This window comes from Felis catus, chromosome A3 (assembly GCF_018350175.1).
Source record: "Felis catus isolate Fca126 chromosome A3, F.catus_Fca126_mat1.0, whole genome shotgun sequence".
Taxonomy (NCBI): Eukaryota; Metazoa; Chordata; class Mammalia; order Carnivora; family Felidae; genus Felis; species Felis catus.
Window position 1 is genome coordinate 125,922,150 of NC_058370.1, and position 13,836 is coordinate 125,935,985.

General features: G+C 37.3%; 1 long non-coding RNA gene across 3 annotated transcripts in view; it reads right to left on the reverse strand.

Annotated features, from left to right (window-relative positions):
• Positions 1–12,827, reverse strand: part of LOC123384603 — an 83,066-nt gene extending 70,239 nt beyond the window's left edge. For all 3 annotated transcript variants that reach the window (XR_006595948.1, XR_006595946.1, XR_006595947.1), the window contains exon 1: positions 8,333–12,827. This is a non-coding gene — a long non-coding RNA (uncharacterized LOC123384603). The remainder of the gene's footprint in view (positions 1–8,332) is intronic.
• Between the last annotated feature and the right edge of the window lie 1,009 nt (positions 12,828–13,836).

Genomic DNA, 13,836 nt, shown 5'->3' on the forward strand with positions numbered 1-13,836 from the left:
GACCACAGCTTCTTCCTCTGAAATATGCAGAAAATAAGTTCCATCCAGAGAAAAGTGGAGGGAGGCTTAAATAGAGGCAACTATGTAAGCGTCATAAGTGAAAAAGCCCTTACGCACAGTATAGGACTAGGTCTACCAGGACCCTCAGTCACGTGATCCAGAGGGCCCCACACTTTGCAATGTAAAGGGATCAGGCTGTCTCTGCCCTGAATTTAGAAAAACTCCCAGTAGTTCTACTCATGTGATTTTGAGCACATTGCCACATTTCCCCAGGCCTTATTTTTTTCCTCATCTACGAAACAGGAGGGGAAGGGCCAGGATTGATTTCTAAGGTCTCTTCCGGTTTAGATTTCCAAGGACAGAGTTTAAAACTCACTGCACAAAAGCTTCAGATTCTTGAAGACCTTGTTTAAATCCACCTCCTGGAGTGTAACTGTTATATGTCTGAACATTACAAATTATGAAATATGAAATAAATATATGCATATATACATAAACACATGTGAGTATATATAGACATGCATGTATATATGTAACTCAATTGTTCCAACCAGGGACATTGGTCCAATGCCTGGAGTTTCTCTTTTTCTTTCAGGATTCAACATTTGGCTCAATTCCAATGTATTCCCAAGTTTCTGAATCCTGTTCCCACAAAGATCTGTCTTCTCTCTCTGGTTAAAAGAAATGTATGCTGGGCATTCTGCCAAGCACTTGGGGGCCCTGTAGCATTCTGCTGTGACCCCTGGGGTGTGCCCCTTCCCTGTCACTGATTGTAGGAGTGAGGACAGGCCTACCATGGCCCTGCTGGAGCTACACATTGAATTCTGAGGCATAGAAGGTTTATCCAGGCCCAAAAGTGGACTACCCAGATCTGTGTCTCAAGTATCCCAGCCAACTATGTTCTGATGCACTAGCAGTGCCTTATGGAGTGACCCTCAAGAAGAAAAGGAGAGGCCCACCTGTTCTCTCAGGGTCACCATCACTAATGCTATCTCTCATACTAAAACAGCTCCTCATTATTTACAAAACACAGTTACATCCTTGACCTGATGTAAGTCAAATCAGGTTGATAGCATGCAAACAAGTACTCAGTTTATAATGCATAGGCACATGAAGTCCTAGGGGTCATCTTTTGAAGAAGTGTCCTCTTACTGACCTCTATTTATCCTCAAAGGGCCTGGATATACTGTTCCTGAGGTTGGGTATTCTTAAACTTAAAGGATGGAAGGGACAAAGGTTGGCTTTTGGCAATATGGAGAAAAACTGAAAGAGGTGGAGACTCTATTCTCCCCTTTTATGCCCTGCCCTCATCAAAGTATCTTTTCTACTTCTCCCACAGCCTTCCTCTTCCTCCTGGAAACAACTTCTTTTATAATAAAATTTACTAGTAGTCTCTAAAGGCCCTTAAAACTCTGACATTTTATGGTTCTATTTGAATTTCATCCAATTTCTTTTCATGAGATGAAGGTTTGCTATTAAGGAGTTTCAGAAATTCTGGGGTCATTTGGGAGGAGAGGTAGGGGTTTCCCTACCTAAGCAGATTTTATGGTGGATGTCTTCATGGAAACAGGCGGCATCATGGAGCCTGACCACAGAGCCTGATGAGAGGGATGCTCATATATAATAAAAGATTGTCCAGGCCAAGAGAAAACCCCAAGAAACTGAGCTTTTTCTACTGATGAACTTCAGCGCAGCAAAACAGATATGGACAGGAACTATGAAGTTAAATACCCCATGCCTCTTGGATTAAGGAGTTCATTCTCTACTGGTAGAAATATATACATGAATAGATAATTTCAATACAATATCCTAAGTGATAAAACAGATGTAAGCAAGAGTATTGTGAGAGCACAGAGAAGGGACATTCAGCCAATCTAGAAATTCAGAAAATATTTCTTGGTACGAATGAAGTCTATTCATGTTACATTTTAAGAGTGCTTTTTGTTTTTTATGTCATGCCCTTGTCCTCTCTTTCACAATAACCTCACTCCATTCCTGTGAAGGAGTCAAAGAAAGGAGCATTACCTCAATTGATAGATGGAGACACCAAGGGACAGGTGAAAAAAACAGTTACACAGCTAGTTAATGGCAAGGAAAAAATATTTTTATGCACTTGAGACTGAATGGAATAATGGTAATCTCTAGAGCATTTAGACTTAGAGCAAGGAAAAATGAAGACGGAGATATGATAGACTGATATGTTATAGCAGTATTTGATTTGCTTCAACCAAAGCTATCCTTTATAGAAATATATACTCTATAATTCAAAAGCATTATCCCTGAGGGGTGGGAGAAATGGATGAAGGAGTTTAAAAGGTAAAAACAAAACAAAAACAAAATAAAACAAAAAAAACCCATAATGCCATTTACAATTATTCCAAAAAAATGAAATACTTATAAATTAATCTTATATAGGATCTCCGTGCTGCAATACTAAATTCTCAAGAAAGAAACCAAAGAAATCTTACATAAATGAAGAGACATACATACGATGGGAAGTCTCGACATAGTAAAGATGTCAATTCTTCCCAAATTGGTTCATAGGTTTAAACCAATCCTTATCAAAATCCTGTAAGGCTTTTTGTAGATACAGACAACCTTATTCTAAAATTTATGTGAAAAAAGAATTCTGTGTAAATTGTGTCTTTATGCCTATTAGGTTTAATGTTAGCTAACTTTGGAACAGGCATTATTTTCCATTTTCTTCTGAAAGGCATATGAAAAAATTCAATAGTGTAAATAAAGACATAATTCTTCACCTGTTAATTCTCTCTGTTCCTCCCCTGATCATGTTCTGTCTCTCTTTCAAAATAAATAAACTTAAAAATAAAGAACAAAACTCAAACATCAGTGGGCTCTGTTCCCTTGGGCCCTGCGTTACACACACCTTGGATCTCCTTCTAAGATGACTACTTGCTCCTTTCTCTGGTTGTTTCTTTTCCCTATCAGATAGTGAAGTTCATGAGAACAGGATGTTATTCTACTTATTTGCCCAGAATCCAAATGGTAGTTGCTTAGTAAATGAACAAATGAATGGACAAATAGAGAAATAAACAACAGTGAGGAATTAATCTTAAAAAAAAAATCAAAAACCAAAAACAAACAAACAAAAAAAAGAAAACAGTGTCAGTGGATTGTCTCCAGCCTCAGCTCCAGGGTATAAGGAGCTGGAAAAAGAAAAGCAGCATTCCCACACTAATAATGAAAAAGAGTCAGACTAAGTTCAGGTTTACAGCATTTTTCAAATCCACCAGATGATGGAGGTTACAGAGACCTGGCTCAGAATCTAAGGAGGGAGAGTGACTGAGAGGAAAGGGAAGATATAAACATGTACTCACCTGGGATAGGCAGAACCAGACATCAACAAAAACAATTAATCTACAATAGCTAACAAATTGGTAAAGGCTAAGGGGGAGCTAGTGGGACAGAGACCACCTCTGGGAGGGTGGGGTCACAGAAATTAGAGGAGGACACAATATCTATCATACTTGTTCTCCATGAACCCACAGGATGTCCACACCTGGATCACGAGGACCTATCATGGTACAGATCTAAATGAGAGAAATGGTAGCTGTGTAGGAGGGACAAGAACCTCTGTTGGATCTTTCCCTTATACCTGCACCATGGAACACTGAGGGAGAAGGGCGACACCACTGGCCTTAGGGCACAGGTGAACATACACTGAAGCTGGGGAAAGGGAAGAGTGGGAGAAAATCCTAGTCCTGGGAAGAGAACAGAGTTAGATGCTGAGCCCACAATTTAGCCAGGGGAGGAGTGGAGAACAAAAGGCCACCTTGCTAGGACACAAGGACATGCAAGCCCAAGCTTTAACTGGAAAAACAGAGACCACACTCCACTACTACCACTAGCAAGCTACAAAGTTTAGAAGAGCAAGTAACAAGAGAACACTGCTAGAGAGGGACAGATGAGGAACAAGAGTTTGCAAAGAGACCCTCTCTGAGGTAGAGTAGATATGGAGGACCTAAGACTTGAATCATAGATGTTGCTCTGGTTAACCATACGCCACCCTAGCACAAAGCATCTCTAGAGGAATGTGAAGAATGTGGTACACCGAGTGTAACCAAAGCAAAAATAGTAGCACTCAAAAACAGTCAAATATATATTCTTTTCTAGAGAAGATAAAACATTCACCAAGGTAAGCACAGCGAGTTCAACTGCCAAATCTACTAAACATTTAAGGAAGAAAAAACAGCCATTCTATACAAATTCTTCCACGATATAAAAGCAGAAAGAATATTTCCCAAATCATTTTATGAGGCCAGGATTATCCTACTCTGAAAGTGAAATGAAGACATTGTAAGAGAAGAAAGCTACAGAAAAATATCCCCCATTAATATAATGGCATATCCTCAAAAGAAAACAACTATAGAATCTCTGCCATAAATCTAAATTTTTCCCAAATAAAAAAGTTCTAAAAGTGGCATCAGTGTGTTTAGAATTTCCCCATTAAACAGAACTTTCTTAAATATTGCAGTGGAATTCCTAAACTATTATCTGGATTTGACCCTTTAGCCAGGGTTACACAGGTAAAGGAGTAAAGGAAGAAGAAATCTGGCAGGTAAACTTTTAACAAGTGATCAAAACCAATATCATCAGATGTTACACATTTTAATTGTTGCCAACTGATAGGATACAAATAGGAGATTGAAGTGTCACTTCTGTAACATTTGTGCCAAAAATGCATGGTCTGAATCTACTCAAACCCAAATTCAAAGTCATTCTTCAAAATAACTGACTTGTAGTCTTTGAAACTATTAAAGTCATGATGGTCAAGGAAAGGTTGAAGAACATATTGAAGAGAACTAAAATCAATGTGCAGTTCTGGACAGAACCCTTTTCTGACAGGAATGAATTTGGCCAGTTGATGAAACTTGAGTATATTTATAGGAACATGTTGAGGGAATAATAGCGCATCATGTTAGCAATGTGCTCTTTGATGGCTAAAAATGTTCTTTTTTACTGTCCTTGAAACTTATGGATCAGTTTAATTGTGATTTAGAGATATACACACCAGTTTATTCCTAGCAACACTATAAATAATTGCACAATATTGAAATCAGCCTATGAACTCATACATGGGAGACTGGTTGGATAATCCATGGCACAGCACAGAATGGAGTCTCATGCAACTGCAAGAAAAATTGGGGAAGATGTCTGTGAAATGATATGCCATGGTTTTCACAATGTATTGTTGATAAGAAAGGGGAAATCGCAAGGCACCTCGGTGGCTCAGTGCGTTAAGCATCCAACTCTTGATTTTGGCTCAGGTCATGATTCCATAGTTCATGAGTTCAAGCCTCATGTTGGGCTCTGCACTGACAGTGCTGAGCCTGCTTGGGATTCTCTCTTTCTCCCTCTCTCTGCCCCTCCCCTGCTTGGTGTTCTCTCTCTCTCTCTCTCTCTCTCTCTCTCTCTCTCTCTCTCTCTCTCAAAATAAAGAAACACTTTAAAAAGTTTTTTTTAAAGGAAAGGAGCAATTGCAAATGATATTTATAACATGCCATTTTTCAAGTAGGGAAGAAAAGGACATAATGGAATATACACATATTTGCTAATTTGTGCAAAAAGAAATACAGGAAAGTTCAACCAGAAACTAGTGAGATTAATTACCTGTAGAGGGTGGATAGAAATGAGGTAGAAAGAATTGCAGAATGGGAAAGGAGTAGGAGGGATGAGGAGGAAGTGATACTTGCCTGAGCTTATCATCTGTATGGTTTGGACTGTTAAAACCACTGCAATGTTTGACCTACCCCCAAAATAAGTAAATAATTACTATCATCCAAGGTGTGTGTGTGTGTGTGTGTGTGTGTGTGTGTGTGTGTGTGTGAGAGAGAGAGAGAGAGAGAGAGAGAGATGGGGGGGATTCAAAGTAGATCCAAAACAATACAAACAGACCTACCTATATTATAAAGAAATAAAAGAATCACAGAGAAGAGTATGAGGAAGGAAATAACATGCACTGGAAAGCATTACTTTGATTGTATGATACAAGGCTAAATAAGGGGCAAAACTTGTTTGCAAATGTACTATTTTTCTACAGGGCTGTAGGTTAACGATTCTAAAGCTACTTTTTCTGTACACAATTATTAAAATATAGGGGTGCCTGGGTGGCTCAGTTGGTTAAACATCCAACTCTTTTTTTCAGTCAAGTCATGATCTCAGGGTTTGTGAGTTTGAGTCCTGTGTCAGGCTCTACACTGACAGTGTGGAGCCTGCTTGGGATTCTCTGTCTCCCTCTCTCTCTGCCCCTCCCCTGCTCGCTCTCTCTCTCTCTCTCTCTCTCTCTCTCTCTCTTTCAAAATAAATAAACATTTAAAAATATTAAAAAAATAAATGAATATATTAAGGAAATTGAGAGCCAGGTTTCTCACTGTTAAAGATGCTACACATAAAGAAATATAAAATAAGCCTCATGGTATTGGATTAGAATCAAAGGTATGAGCATGAACTCATAGCTGCTATATAGAAATAAATATACTTGTGTAGGTATGTGTGTGCTCATATACATACATGTATTTCCTGGCTCTTAATGCTGGGAGGCTCTAGAAGCAATGGTACCCCAGGGCCAGTGGACATCCAGTACCCAGATCTTGATTTCTAAATTCTATTAATAAGTGCAAGGAACAGAGAGTCAGAGAAATGAATACTTTTAGGACTGGATCAGGGAATGTACATGAAGAGCCTGGAAGATCCGGTGGTGCCAGAAATTAAGTAAATGCTCAAAAATAAATAAGGTCATGTCAAAAGGTCATAGTAGTCAACTTAAAGGAGCTCACAATGGCCAATCTGGATAATTTGAACAATGAAGTAAATAATGATAGTAATAGAGTATAACCTGTAGGATAAAATAAATACTCATGACTCCATGCTTAGATGACTAAATAGGCAGATAAACAGGGGAAACAGACATTTTTTAGAGTTCCACTGAATACATGTAGGAAGAATGATGGAAATATAAAATCAACATTTGGCAAACAGGAAGTAATAATTAATTAAAGAAAATGGAATTATTACATGATACAGAAGATTATTTATCACTCTGGGACCACAACTTGTACTTACCTTAAATTTAATTTTAGAACATTGTAGTTTAGTACAATATGTCAAATATTAGTATCTACTTGGGAGTTGCTACTTTTATTCATTCATTTATAAGCAAAACCAAATTTCAAAAAAAGAAGCTCAGAATTTAGAGATTCTTTTGAAAATTGCTGAAATATGCATTTCCATAAAGAAATCAAAACTGGAAAATAAATATTTTTGAAAGTAATAAACTAGAAATCATTTTAGTAAATGCTGAAACTGACATATTGTGTTTCATGCAATGCTCCTGAGATAGTCCTTTTGTTAAGAAAAAACTGTAGGAAATATAAAGGAAACACAAAATAATAAAAACATTATTGATATAGTACTTCAACAAAATAACTATGGATGCCTGGAGTGCAGATTTTACTACACATAGACTGCGGTGATCTACAGAACATGTACAGTCTAGAAATCCTAACACTCATATTAGAATATTAGAATCACAACTATCTTTGAATACTTTCTATGTGCTTTGTATTGTGTTAAGTATTCTCTGTAGGTTGTTCTCATTTAATAATTACAACAACTCAAGTTCACTCATCTCCAATTTAGTAGTGAAGAAACCACATCTTCGCAAATTTCATTATCTTGTCCAAAGCTACATGTGTCGCATGTGGCCAAACCAATATTTATAACCCGATCTGTCTAGCACCAAAGCTTTGGGTCAAAAACAGAACAAAGAAAAACCAATACATCCACATGCTAAAGATCCACTAGCAGTGCTAAAACATCAGTCACACAGGTTTATTCCTGTAAAAATGGTAATCTTTATTTAAGAACTCATAATTTTAGCAGTAGGAAATTACACATAAAATTTGAGCCAAATCTGGACTTTATTAGGGGAGTGTGTCATCAGAGAAGCTAACAATCCCCTCTGCAAGCAAGCTGTCTTTATGTTTAGTACAGAGATGCTGGACAAGAGAGCATGTCACAGTCTCGCTGTTTATGCTTCTTCAAATGAATTCCCTGCATTTTTCTGCAGTGTGACAAAGTCATGAAAATAGAGTGTTATGATTCGGTTAGGAAATGGATGATATCTCTACTGTCTGTTTTCCTTCCTGTCCATCTTTTTGGATTCAAATTAAACAACAACCTCATGACTGTAGCCCAAATGTGTGAAAACAATGGTCAAGGTGAGTGAAACTTCCTGGTGCTGAAAATATCACAAAAGGAAAGCAAATAGAGAAAGCAATGGATGCAGATAGGACATAAAAGGTCATCCAACCTGGTACAGCTGTGTCATCTTCAGGTGGAGTCTGCAGCAGCCCAAAGATTTTAATGGTAAGTGTGTGCAAAGAGGATATCCTGATGAATGAATGTGAAGCCTGGAAATTTCCACAAAGGAGTTGAGAAGACTTTATATCCAGCCAGTTGAGGCTTCTATTTGACCTCGTTCACTCTGACTTCCAACAGCGTGGCCTATTTGGTTTTCAGAGCTATTTGTTGATTGTGGAGCTGAAATATAACTTGCTCTAGAGTTGGAAGGAAACACATAGGAAACCAAGGTCAGTGTACTGTCTCTCTCCCTAGATTTATTTGTCTGGATCCCAGTCAATGGCAGCTAAGAACTGGGCCACAGAGAGAAGTTTTGACAGGGCAGAGAACACCATGAGAAATTCATCATGCAGATGGTGGGTATAATTTTAAAGAGTTTTCAGCAGAAGTTACAAACTACTTTATAGCTTTAGAAAATGATATATCCCGTTCTATTTGTTTTTCAGTCATTAAAACCTTTGGCATATTTCAGTGGGGGGCAGGGAGGTTAGAGTATGCAGTGTTCTACCTAAAAGATACCAGGACTACAATCATTATATCTACCCTAAATGCCTTAAGAAAGATAACCAGGAGAATATTTCAGTTTATTTTAATTTTAACCACAAAGAAACTGTGAAACTGAAACCTGAACACAAAGCATTGATATCAAAAAAGGCAGTACAAGTTTTCATTATTGTACCTGGCATGGCTGCAAGCCTTAGCAAGTCCTAGACTTCGCTCACACCATATTAATAATTACACTCCCCTATGGAGAGAACCACATCAAATTCTTTGCATGATAATGGTGGCAGTGAAATCATTGAGAAAGGCATTTGATAAAGAATGGCTGTAGATCCTAGTGGCTCAGTAGACTTTAAAAGACATCAAAACATTTGATTTTTCTCGCAAGACATTACTTTTCAAGGTAACAGGTATGTGGCTGACACCATGAGTTTATTTTTAATTAACATTTTCTCTCATTTCCTTTTCCACCTTCCCTGTTCCACTCTTCACCTGAGCCAAGGGGTAAATATACGCTAATGACACCCGTTAGCTTTGTCTTTACAAACATCAAATTGATGAGCAGACACCCCAAATCCTTCATTAGGTGGATCATAAACTGAAAGAGTTCTTTGATTATAATATGATGAAAGATTTATTAACAAACATGTATTCAGCTAAATCATAGTATTGGCAGGTTTATGAGATTGTCTCTCCCCAGCTGACAGGTGGGGACTGAGGGCTGGTGTGGGAATGAAAACACTCAATCTGTTAGTGTACTACATAATGATCTAATTACCTCCCAACAGAGGGCCGCACAAGAGTCCAGAAGTTCAGAAAGTTTCTTTGGGTTTGCTAGGTCCTAACACACAAAAAAGAAACATGACCATAGTTCAGTGCACAAAACTAAAATATGTTAAATGGAATGAACAAGGGTTTCACAGAAGGCATGTAGTCAAGTGACTTATCTAAAAATAGTAAGAAAGGAAAGAAAGAAGGAGGGGCTCTACAAAGTGCCAAGTCAATTGCAAACGGCCTTAATTCTCCACGTTCCTCTAGCAGAGATTTCTTGCAGACTTTTTCAATATGTAGTGATAGTTAGGAATTTAAAATACATAATAAATATGCCAAACAGTACACTTAAGTAATATCATGGTAAAAGAAATAATATAAGGGATATATTATTAGCTCATTGAAAATTAAATATTTGTGCATACCTTGAAAAAAAGGATGGACAAAAATCATGTTTATAATATACCACTGGACTAGAGCAAGTTTTTTCCCACTGGATGCTCAGAATTTTAGAGTTTTAACGTAAGGTCATATATACGTATAGAGGTATAAGCCTACAACATGGTGTCTGAGAAACTCTCTGAAAATGGCTATCAAATTACCAACATTTTCTAACTCACTCCCCCCCCCACACACACACACAAATACTGAATTGTTTTGTATAGTGAAGTCAAACTATTTTGAATAATCAGAATAATTTTTGATGGGTTTGGGTTTTTTACAAGTATTTTTCTTAAGGTGATTTTTTTTTAATTTAAAAGCTTATTTTCTGTTTCTGTTTGTATACTTTCAACCATACATGTCTTTTCCCATTTAATACTATTAGCTATTGCATTGTCAAACAAACAAATTTTCTACACTAATAATTACAGGTGAAATTAACAATACATGTCTTAGCTTAAAATGAGGCTTTGGCCATAATGTTTGCCATTTAAAGAAAATTTATATGCTTCTGGGGTGATGTTAAAACTGAAGAGTGATATGTAGCATAAAGGGGATTATGTTCTTAACCTCTGTATTTCATGAAGATTGAATGGAGAAAGGAAATTTCTTAGACTCTTAGTACTGAAAGGGACTTTTAACTATCTTCTATTCCAACCCTCTCACTCTAGATAGAGTTAGATAAGTTCAGATAACTTCTTCAGGCATAGTATCCATAAACATAGCATCCATTTTCCAACCCATGTACGCAGATGTGAAACCACAATAGCCTCTTAAAGATGTATCAGTCTTCTGATACTAATAAGATCTCCGTCATCATAAGCTTCTACAGGAAACTGAGCCGCTAAAGCAGTACTTGACATCAAATAATAGAAAAATATTCTTTAGAGTGTGCGTGTAACAAAAATTTCATTTTCAAGTATAAATACAATCATAATGGCTTTCATGTTTTGAGTACCAGTCACTGTACTAAGCAGTGTGCTGGGTACTTTTCACACAACAGTATCGTACGCTAAGAAGATACATGTTGTTTTAAGAACAAAATTCACTTAGCCATTTTATTGCTTTTATCAATTCAGATTCCCAGAAGGAAATATTTACAGGCATATAGATACTTCCCTAGCAGGATTTTAGTAAGAAAGCAGAGGTACTCTGCTGCTTATCATCAAAACAGCAATACTAATAATTATATTAGTGTTAGGGCTTGCTCTGAGGATAAAACAAGACAAGAAATGCAGCTTCTAAGCCAGTAAAGATATATAGGTTGGTGACCAATTGCTACTCTTATTATGGTCCCTGATCATAAGATTTTCCACGTCGGATTTGGGGCCTCTCATCATACTCTAACCTTTTATAACGCTTCCTCTGGTCCACCTACCAGAGAACTGGAAACCCAGGTATTTAAATGAAGCAAGTACCATGCTTTTAGCTGCCTTATACCTTCACTGATTAATGAAGAAGTATGTTACCTCCCTAAGAAGATGTGGTTCTCCCTGAGGACAGAGAAGACATCCCTCTCCCCCTGTCTCTTCAAATCTCCAAATCTCCAGAACATGGTGGGAGATGGGAAGTATATTCAATGAACACTTAGCAGCTCATACAGCTGTGGAAATTATGAAACTGTCACTCTACAAGGCGGGTTTCCTAAACAAAGAATTCCAGATTATTTTTGAGTCATTAAAATATGTTTTATTGGAAACTTTGTGGGAAATGGCCCTTTCTGAGCTATCCTAGGCTCTATCTCTGAGATTTCATTCATCTACAGAAGTTTCGATATCTACACTTTATTTTTTCAAAATTAGATTATGGAATCCCTGTAGTGATAGAATGCTTGGACACTCTACTTCATGGAGGACACTGCGGTCCTTATACCTAAGGAAAAGCAACTGAGATTTCATATAGATGACTGCTACAGGGTCTGCGGCATAATACAACTCAGTGAGTGATTGCTGATAAGCTTTCATGAACATCAGGATGAAATCTATGCAATGATGGAACAGTCAGTAGCCAGATTAATAAGGAGCTTATTATAAGGTAGGCAATGGTATCGGGAGTACAAGATCATCCACAAATATTTATTATTTATTAGGTAAGGTATTTGCTATTTCTGGGGATTAAAAGGTGAAAGTAAAACAACTTATAACCTAGTAGGGAATAGATAAAATAACATTTAAAAATGCAACACAGTAAAATCAAAGTGCTACACTGAGAAAACTGGGTTCTGTGGGAATGTGAACGAGGGTGCTATACTGTGGCACCCTGAGGAGGGAGGAGGTGGGCTCCCTAAGCCTTACTCAGAATAAGGCAAAGGAATGCAGAATGAATGGTCTAAGCAAGGGGAAGGCCTTAAGATGAGCAGTGAGAGGTACTTTAATAGATTGAGAAGAGGAAAAAAAGACTATGTTTCACTATGGCTAAGCAGTGTACCAGAGAGAGATAGCAAGAGATGACATTAATGAAGGGTCTTTTGAAATATGTTAAGGAGTCGTACCTCATTGTCTGAAGACAATGGGAAATCAACTGAAAAACTGTTAGTAAGAGAATGACATGATCAGCTTTTGTTTCCTAAATATCATTTTGCTTGCAATGAGAAGAATGACTGGAGGGGTCCAAACAGGAGGCATAAAAAACAGTTAAGAGACTACTGGTAACAATCCGTGGGGACCCTCTTACACTGTTGGTGGGAATGCAAACTGGTGCGGCCACTCTGGAAAACATGGAGGCTACTCAAAAAGTTACAAATAGAACTGTTATGATTCAGTAATTGCACTACTAGGTATTTACCCAAAGGATACAAAAATATAGATTCGAAGGGACACACGCACCTTGATGTTTATAGCAGCATTATCAACAATCACCAAATTATGGAAAGAGCTCAGATGGCCATCAAATGATGAATGGATAAAGAAGTTGGGGTGTGTGTGTACCCACACACAATGGGGTATTGCTCAGCCATCAAAAAGAATGGTATCTTACCATTTGCAACAACATGGATGGAGCTGTAGTGTATTATGCTAAACAAAACAAGTCAAAGAAAGACAAATACTATATGATTTCACTCATATGTGGAACTTAAGAAACAAAATAGATGAACATAGAGGAGCGGGGTGGGGGGAAAGCAGAGGAAACCATAAGAGACTCTTAACTATAGAGAACAAACTGAGGGTTGCTGGAGGGAAGGTGGGTGGGGGATGGACTAGATGGGTGATGGGCATTAGGGAGGGCACTTGTGATGAGCACTGAGTATTGTATATAAATGATGAATCACTAAATTCTACTCCTGAAACCAATATTGCACTGTATGTTAACTAATTGGAGTTTAAATAGAAATTTGAAATAAAAATAAACAAATAAATAAGTAAATAAGGCAATTAAAAAATAAGTAAATTAAAAATAAACTAAAATAAAAAAAATCAAGTGGAGCAATTATAATAGGCTAACCTGGGACCATAAGAATAAGAGCAAATACATGAGGACATCATAGCCTCTATCTATATATCTGTATCATCATCATCATCATCATCATCATTTAGCTCTAGATAAACAGTTTTATTTGACTTTTTTAATTTAGAAATTTATTTATTTTTTATGTCTGACCATATATGGGGAAAGAATAATCAAGGACGACAGCAGATTATGAATTTAAGAAGCTGATTATGATAGTACCGTTGTCTTAGTTGAACAGCTAGGAAAAGGTGAATTTAAGAGTAAAAATAACGACATCAAGTGAAACATATTAAC